At 42.6% G+C, this 6,852-nt stretch overlaps 1 long non-coding RNA gene across 1 annotated transcript; it reads right to left on the reverse strand.

Moving 5' to 3' along the window:
- Positions 1-2,434: 2,434 nt before the first annotated feature.
- Positions 2,435-6,641, reverse strand: LOC148595586 (uncharacterized). The gene is made up of 2 exons (XR_015913121.1): positions 6,547-6,641; positions 2,435-2,509 (listed from the first exon to the last, which is right to left on the reverse strand). It is a non-coding gene; the product is annotated as an uncharacterized LOC148595586 (long non-coding RNA).
- Between the last annotated feature and the right edge of the window lie 211 nt (positions 6,642-6,852).

A 6,852-nucleotide genomic window follows, 5' to 3' on the forward strand; every position in this document is an offset into this window, starting at 1 on the left:
ATACCTGAGGATACAAAATGTATGAATAGTAAATATAAGCACATCTTCTGATTTTGCACAGACTCCTTCCCTATTTATGGGATTCACTCTTAAAATTACAGAATCATTATGGTTGGAACAGACCTTTAAGATCATCAAGCCCAACTGTCAACCCATCACCACATCTGCTAAACCACATCCCCAAGAGCCCCATCTACACGTTTCTTGAACCCTTCTTCAACTTTCCAAGGAAGAGCCACTCACTCGCTCTTACAAAGGCTCTCTCACCCATTCCTTTAAAAAAATATCGTTACCCTATCAGATAAGATAATCACTTCCCTTCCTTCATCACCTCCTTAATGGTGAACGACTGGCCAAAACCACCTAGCTTGCAACGCCTGACAAAATAGCATTCCCTAAGAAACTGTGCAATGTTTTTCTAAAAGTAAAACGAGTTTTGAGTAAATTCACATTTGATTAAAATCCAGCAGGTTGAAGACTTCATGCAGTTCATAAAACTATCACAATTAGTTATTCTGGGGACAAGAAACTTCTCAGTGCACAAAGTCAAAGACAAATAAAGCTTCCTGAACAGAAAGGCTCTAAACGGTTATTTCACTCAAAACAAGAAGGACTGAAGTTTTAGCTAGAGGTAATTAGATTTAATAGGGCCATGCAAATACAGTACATTGTTCGAGTACTAGGAAGGCAATGCATAAAGAACATGAATCAGGCACAAAGCAAGGAAAATGAATTCACCTGCGGAGCATAAGCACTTTCAAATTCCTAAGACTAACTAGCACAAAAGGGGAGAAGACAAGATAAGCTTTGGGACTATAATGGATAATCCAGTTCATGACTGAGAATGTTTCCTATTTTCTACTTCCATCTGCTAAGGAAAACAATTGAAAAAGATAAGCCTAATGTTAAGCACTTTTCTCCTTGGCTTTTTCAGTGACTCAAACTTTTTGTTTCCTTTTTTCATGAAAGGGGAAAGATCATCTTTTATTAAGCTTTCCTCATCTTGGTTTTCTCCCAGCTCAGGAGCTCTGCCACTTGTTAAAACAATATATTACAAGATTTTGTTTCACTTTTGTGACTGAGCCCTCACAGACCACATGGGACTGTATGAGGTTCCCAGAATCTATTTCTCCTTCTCCTCAACGTTGTCTTGATAGTTTGTTTCTTATCCAATTTAATTAGCACATTCCTCTTTTGGAGGCGCTTTTATTTTTTAAATGGACTTCTAGATGAATCTTCTATTTAAATATTATTATATGGCTTCACCAGGGTTCATTGTCACTTCCTCACTTTGTTTTAGTACTACAAGAAAAGCTGAACAGGAATCTGCAGGTGGGGAAAAAAAAAAAAACAGAATATGAAAAGCCCAAAAAATGTTCCTTCTTCTATCTCATACACGAGCAGAAGTTAGTATCTTAATATAACAAGCAATGGAGTCAGAGAATTCAGAGACCTTGCATCTTTCCAGGAAGAGCAAAGTGGGATGAGCTGGCACACTGGCTGCCCAGCAGCCTGGCCCTGGGCACCCACCAGACTGCAGCAGGTCAGGGAAGGACTCTCAAGTATCACCTGGGAGCTGCCAGGCAGGAATTCCCCAAGGGGACACAGGCAGTGACTGGACAACAGTGATTCATCCACAGCTCTGAGGAACCACAGGGAGCTGCTGTAATTGGCCTTGTTGGGTGTTTTTTGCAAGGGCTGGGGATTAAGGCAAACATGAAAGTCCCTCTGCTGACTTTGATGTGTATAGATGCAGACAGCCTTTCCTCACTCTGAGCAAGGGAGCTTACGACAAGCTTCACGTTATCAGCCAAAAAAAGAAAAACAGAACAACAACAACCCCCCCTCAAAAAAGGGCTGTACCCAACACTGCACACCAAGATAATTCGGACAGGTTAGTGTCCTGTTAACTAAAACAGTCAGATGCCCATTACCTTCTTTCGGAGGACCAGCCTGGCCTCTCTGCACACTAAATGATGTTGACAGACAGATGTTGTACCCAGACACTCACGGGGGAGACAAGACTGCAACTCCAGCAGTGACAGCAAAGGCACCTTCCAAGCTAGTTTGTTACTGCCAGTTACAGGCAGCAGCCCTCATGTGAGTGTAGGACCCACATCTAAGTCCATGACTAACTTGTTTATAACCTGTGTGAAAGTTTGGAAGGTCATGGCTTGCCTGTTAATGGCACCTGAGCAAGCTAGTGTCACTGCTGGTTGTGGCACAAAAGCCACAACTCTGAGCCGCAGCACAAGAGCATCAGACACTGCTGCAGTTGGGCTACTTGCATCACCCGCCTATCACCAACATGTCAGTAAAACGCTCACTACCACTTACCTTGCAAATTGGCTGACACTGGCTCACTCTAAGAGTAAAACGGGGCACACACTGTAGCTGGTGCACAACTTGATGGCTCACACTGCCACCATGACCACCAAAGCAAACCTGATGTTGTGTCCATCTGGAACTAGCCTTGTAGGTAGCCTTGATGGCCGCCTCTGGACCTGACCTGCATGTGCAAGAACAAATCCATGTGGACTGGTCAATATTTTGTTTGTTTCTGGAACAACAGAAACTACCAGTACTACTGCAGACACAAGTAACGTTTTAAATTTTAAAATGATGAAGTACATTTGTTTTCCACATATGCCCATTGTGCTTATTGACACTTAACAGACTTCACAGAATAAGCACCTCTGCCCCCCTGCAAACCATGAAGGTCCCCAAAGTCAGGCAGAAACACTAAGGAGCAACATTTCAAAAAATAAAAAGTCCTGGCCTAAAAAAAAAAAAAAAAAAAAAACAAAAAAACACTTAGCAGTGCAGTCTGATGCACCAACTCCACTGGCAGGCAGTGCAAACAACCCACAAATTGCTTGCAAGGCAAAGTTAACAAATTAGGCTGCTCCTCTGAGTACCCATGACAGCAACTATATTCCGTGTGGCTGTGGGGTAGGGAACCAGTCATCACCACCACTGCATTCCTATTTTTTTGGGGGGTCCTTCCCAAGGACTATGAAGGCAGGTTAGAAGGAAAGTCAAGGAGGAAAGCAAGCACAGTCTGTCCTGCAGGAGCTGAAAAGTAATGCAGTTCTTGGCTTTCTACAGCCATACCATACGGCTATGGCTCCAACCAAGCTCTGCCGCTCCCAAACATTGATAAGAAAGGGATCTGCAGGAAATAACCAGGTGGACCTCACTTCTTGCTAATCCTTAAGATCTTAGATGTACAGGATTAGGGTGCACATTAGGGAACACACGATCTTCCCTCCTGCAATGAAAGAGGAAAAAGCAATACAAAACAAGAGAAATTTATCAGGAAACACAGCAAGGTAATTGGAAATCGATGGTACACTTAACAAATCAATCCTGCACATCCATTTGAGTGCCCAAAACCTTGGGTTTTTCTTGGAGAGAGAAGAGAGTACCAATGTTAACTTACTTAGCTTACTACCAGCAGCTTCTGCATGTACTATTGCACTAAAACAGCAAGAATGATGTTGGATTCATCACATTTATAACAACAGTAAAAATGCTGTTTTAGTCACTGCTTATTGTAGCAACTCAAGACAAGAAATGATGAAGATACAAGCACATAAGCCTGATCCTACTGTGTTATGTATCACATGGCATACACTTTATTATCCCTGCAGCTCTGAGGTTATTATCCCTACAAGCTCTGAGGTAAACTAGACTCCAATAGCAAACAGTTCATACACTATGTGTATAAATTCTTAGGAAAATGGCTTATTTGTGCTGCTTTGCTGCTATGTAAAGGGAGGTATAGATAGCATTATGTACATTTTCAGGCTAATTATCTAGCTGCTGTTTGTATTTCATTCATGCACCAACTCCAAAGTACACTGCAACAAATAAATCAAAAACCATTCAGTTTGCCAACAAAGCGGTAGCGATGATATATGTAAATGCTAGCACCTGTTTAGTGGTTTTAGCTCCTTGGGACTCTCCAGTGGTTATACAGAAACAGGTATGAAATGATGCTGTACTACGAGTTCACTTCCTGCAGACAGCTACACATATCTGCAAAGCCACAATCTGAGGACACATGATATCATCGGAAAAAATCCTTTGTGACTTCACATGAGCAATGAATTCCTTACACTCTCAGAAGTTTCAGTCTTTCGCTGACAGTTAAGAAAAAGGTCCCATGTGAAGTTCCATTCCCACAGAGGACATGCTCCCAGATAGCTTTACATTGACATAAATAGCTCCAGTACTAAAGGCCTTAACATTCTCAGCCAGGCATACTGCCCTAAGACAGTATTATCTACAAATAATTAGGAAATATCAGCAATAATTCTATTTATCTCCTGCAAGTAAGAGAAAATTACATCACCTATTCTTAGGCCCCACTTTACAAAGTTGAGTTTCAGCTGAGCTCAGAAAACATTCCATTTTGACATTCATGTCTCTACAAAATTGTCCAGAGATGCTGGACACAAGTTGTTGAAGCATGACAGGTTGTTATAGTCACAGTAGAAAACAAGACTAAATTTCTTTTTCAGAAAAAAAGTATTTTTCTGAAGACAAAGTAAATAAAACTACATCTGAGTAGCTCCCTCTGAAGAGGGAAAATTATTTGAACAATCATTTCTCAGACCCACCACAGCATTTTACTGCTATTCAACTACTTCTGGAGGTCTGTGCACTGACAGACACAGCAAAGCTACTCTGGGTACAGCTGAGTCCATCCCACTAAAAAGTCATCTTCCTCTCAAATGTGCATGTTTGGCACTGTCACCACCCCAGTTCATCTGAGATTACGCCATATAACACCAGTGCACACTTTCCAATAGAAACATTTGCCTTCCCTTCAGCCCAATGTTAGCCTTTCAGAATAAATAGTTATCTGGTTGATACATTATAAAAAATACCCACAGAGAGCGCAACCCAAAAACAGATACATTATTTCCCTGAATTTTCAGAATTGCAAATTGGCATTGTGGCTTGGTAAAGTGGCCTTCATTTCTTTTTACTTATTGTTTCTTTTATCAGATCTATTTCCAGAAAACTCAGCATTGTAACAGAGATGTTCTGGAATCCTTGCTAATCTGGAAGTCTATCAGTCCAACATCCTGTTCTGAATAGGAAAGAAGAAAAGATTCCCCCACTCCATGCTCTTACTGACCCACCCAACTCAGGCTGGTTACTGCTGCAAATGCCAAAGCACACAGCGGTGAGCCTGCAGAATACAGTCTTCATTTCGTTGTAATAAAATTTTGCTGATAATAGCTTATACTGTTGGCCCAAAGACCAGAAACTGGATTTAAATTGTTGCCCAAGCTGTAAGATTATCCTCTTAAAACATTTTCTACCACTAATAGGCTAATGGCAAAAGAACAGGCAAAGTGCAACATCATTTTATGAAATTTCTGACAGTGGAGGATGCTTTTGCAAATAGGTATTTTCTGGCAAAAGCTTGATTTTGTACACTTTTTTTTTTTTTTTTTTTTTTTTGCACTGGTGATCAGCACACCCAGAACTACTTTAGGCAAAAACAGAGCCAGACTGTCAACAGAGTTACAACATCCCTGGCACCTCTCCAAGCATTTACTCCTGTAGTGAAAATTTCTTCTTTACTCTCTGATTAGGAATCTGAATAGAAAATCACAAACAGACATGAAAAACAAGAAGCATTTGAGGCAATTACCTGATCACCTCAGAGAAGAAACTGAAACAGCTATTGATTTCCATAACAGTTACGCAAATCTGCATCTATCTCCCTGTATACAATCTCCAAGGAGCTCAAGGGAGAGTAACAGAAAGGAACAGAGGGAACGGGAAGCTGAAACAACGCAGCATATGCACAAAAACAACCGGAAAACAGAGTGCCTTAATGCACCAAACAACCTAGGATGGGTCTTGCTGAGGTACTTTTCCCACTACGGTCCTGTTCCTCCCATTATCAGCAACATTTAAACACTAACCAGGTAGGTGAGGATGGGAAAGACAGAGGCAAGGGAATGGATGTGGTTTGGAAGAAAGGTTTGTAGTCTGGCCACCAAGGCTGGCCCTCTCCAGCAGAAAGATGGAGAGGCAAAGCAAGAACCTTCTCTATAATGTCAGCTGTTTACAACAGACACCAGCACCCTGAGCAGGGAGGAGAGAGATTGTTAGAGTGGAGAAAGAAAAATAAAAAGTATGGAAGTCAAGACAAGAGCACAGAAAAGCACAGAGGGAAAAGAGAAGCTGGCAGGACTGGGAAAAGGCAAGTGAATGGAAGGTGCCGCAGAGGGAAAAGCCCTTCTTTCCCTCTGAAATTATAAAAAGAGATTTCCTCCTATAAAAAAGAAAGTTTTCACATTTCTCACAAACATTTTAGTTTATGTAGCAGTCATTCAAATATTCACCAATTAGAGCTTAAAAAAAATGGACTGGGGGGAGTAGGGACAACATCAATTCTAATGCTTTCCTAGCAAAACTACCCACTTCCCGGAGCTGATCGCTCTGCTTCGATTTGCGACCCGTGGATTTAAGCAACATTAGAGGCAACAGCCCGGTTCCCGCTTCAGAAAGGCGACGTACCTTCCCGCCGAGGAAACGCTCCCCGAGGCGCATCGACAGGCTCTCGAAACCTAAAGCCTGAAACTAAATAAAATAAAAATTACAGAGGGAAGGCGCAGCTCTGATCACTCCCAGCGGCGCCGCGGCGGACCCCGGATCCGCGGAGGCAACAGTTGCCTCCGCGGATCCGGGGGCCGCCGCGGCGCCGCCCAGCGCGCGAGGGGCAGGAACGGTTGGAATAACGGACGCGCAACCGCCCCAACCGCCGCACCTGCCGCTGCGCCGTCCCAGCCAATGAATCAGCAGCGGCAACAGGGGGGCAGCCCG

The sequence above is a fragment of the Tinamus guttatus genome, unplaced genomic scaffold, assembly GCF_059628265.1.
Source record: "Tinamus guttatus ecotype Peru unplaced genomic scaffold, ASM5962826v1 Tinamus_guttatus_pri_ptg000085l, whole genome shotgun sequence".
NCBI lineage: Eukaryota > Metazoa > Chordata > Aves > Tinamiformes > Tinamidae > Tinamus > Tinamus guttatus.